Below are 2,383 nucleotides of genomic sequence, written 5' to 3'. Positions count from 1 at the left end.
ACTCACCTCAGCCTCCCAAGGCGCGGGATTACAGGCTGAGCCACCGAGCCCGGCTATTTTTAAATTTTTGAGGAGCCATCATACTGTTTCCCAAAGCAGCTGCATTATTTTACATTCCCACCAACAGTGCATGAGGATTCTAATTTCTCCATATCTTTGCCAACAGTTGCCATTTCCTGCTTTTGGTTTTTTTGTCTTGATAGTAGCCATTCTGATAGGTGTGAAGTATTTAGTATTGTAGCTATAGTTTAATTTTGAATATTTTATAATTTCCATCATGGTTTATTTTTGGCCCATAAATTATTATATCCAAATATTTTATGAGCATGGTGGCCCATGCCTGTAATTCTGGCACTTTAGGTGGCTGAGGCAGGAGGATTGCTTGAGCCCATGAGTTTGGGACTAGCCTGAGCAACATAGCAAGGCCTCATCTCTACAAAAAAAAAAAAAAAGATTAGCCAGGCATGGTGGCATGTGCCTGTAGTCCCAGCTATTCAGGAGGCTGAGGAAGAAAGATCCCTGAGCCCAGAAGTTTGAGGCTGCAGTGAGCTCTGGTCATGCCACTGCACTCCAACCTGGACAATAGAGCAAGAGCCCAACTCAAAAAGAAAAAAAGAAAATAGCCAAATTGGCGGTGTGTGCTGTAGTCCCAGCTACTTCGGAGGCTGAGGCAGGGAAGAATCAATTAAACTCAGGAGTTTGAGGCTGCAGTGAGCCATGATTATGCCACTGCACTCTAGCCTGGGTGACAGAGTGAGACCTCCATTCAAAAATAAACATTTTAGCCAGATGTGGTGGCATGAGCCTGTATTCCCAGCTATTAAAGAGGCTGAGGTGGGAAGATCACTTGAGCACAGGAATTCAAGGTCAGCCTGGGCAACTTAGCAAGACATGGTCTCTAAATTTTTTTTTTTTTTTTTTTGAGTTAGAGTCTCACTCCGTCGCCCAGGCTGGAGGGCAGTGGCACACTCATGGCCACCCCAGCATCGACCTGCTGGCCTCTCGCAATCCTTGCACCTCAGCCTTCCAAGTAGCCGGTCCTACAGGTGAATGCCACCAGGACCGGCTAATTTTTTTATTTATTGTAGAGATGAGGTCTCACCAAATTGCCCGGGCTGGTCTTGAACCCGTGGGCTCAGGCAGGTTCTCTGATCTTGGCCTCCCAAAGGGCTGAGATTACAGGCGTGAGTCACAGTGCCTGGCAAAAACTTTTTAAAATAAAATTCAAACATCAATATCTAGTTGATTACTCTGAATAATGTAAGCAGCTTCGAGCTCACCTAGGTTATTTTGGGACGCAATATTGGGTATCACTTTGTTCTAATGATTCTTGTATGATTGGATTCCTCCTTCTGTTAATAACCCAGTGTGTTTCCAACTGTGGCGTTGACAGGCAGTGTCTGGCTGTGTATCCAGCTGACATTTACAGAAGCTATCAGCAGGGGTCACCATAAGCATGCCAACCAGCAAGTGTGCACCTTGCCCTGACAGCAGCTGGCACTTGGAAAGGCCGCTGGTAACAGGAGTTCCACGTCTCCAAATGGGAACTCACGCATCCAGACGTGTCAGAAATGTCTGGGACCGCCCGGCCCTCCTCTCTCGCATTTGCAATGCGGGGTAGGTGACTGGTAAGTGTTTGGAGGATGGTGTGGTGCGGACCTGCCTGGCCCGCTATCAGTTGGAAGTCCCCAAATTGAGGGGCAGGGGACTCACACGGCAGTACACGCGGCTGTGTTTGTCCCCTCCAGAAAACCTGCTCCAGTCAAGGGTGAACTGGCCCTGTGGTTGTCCTCTGAGGAGTCGGGGGTGGAGGGTGCAGGACCTTGAGGGTGGGCAGAGAGGGGAGACCTGAAACTGCAGTCTCTGAAGGGGTCCTATCCCCTGGGACCTCCTTGGACTACTGCTTTTTAAAAAAAAAATTTTTTTTAGTCGGGTCTCACTCTGTCACCCAGGCTGGAATGCAGTGGCACAATCATGGCTCACCACAGCCCCCTCCTAGGTCCAGGCAATCCTCCCACCTCAGCCTCCTGAGTAACTGGAACTACAGGCGTGCACCACCATGCTCACGCTTGTAACCCCAGCACTTTGGGAGGCCGAGGTAGGAGGATTGCTTGAGCACAGGAGTTCAAGACCAGCCTGGGCAACATAGTGAGGCCTTGTCTCTACAAAAAAGTTTAAAAAATTAGGCAGGCATGGTGACCCATGCCTGTAGTCCCAGCTACTCGTGAGGTTGAGGACAGAGGATTGTTTGAGCCCAAGTCAAGGCTGCAGTGACCCGTGATCCTGTCAGTGCACTCCAGCCTGGGCGACAGAATGAGACCCTGACTCAAAACACAGCATAATAATAGCATAATAATAATAGATATAATTGTGTAGATTTTCT

The sequence above is a fragment of the Carlito syrichta genome, unplaced genomic scaffold (genome assembly GCF_000164805.1).
Source record: "Carlito syrichta isolate Samal-C Ts95f unplaced genomic scaffold, Tarsius_syrichta-2.0.1 Scaffold304878, whole genome shotgun sequence".
NCBI lineage: Eukaryota > Metazoa > Chordata > Mammalia > Primates > Tarsiidae > Carlito > Carlito syrichta.
This window is presented reverse-complemented; position numbering follows the sequence as displayed.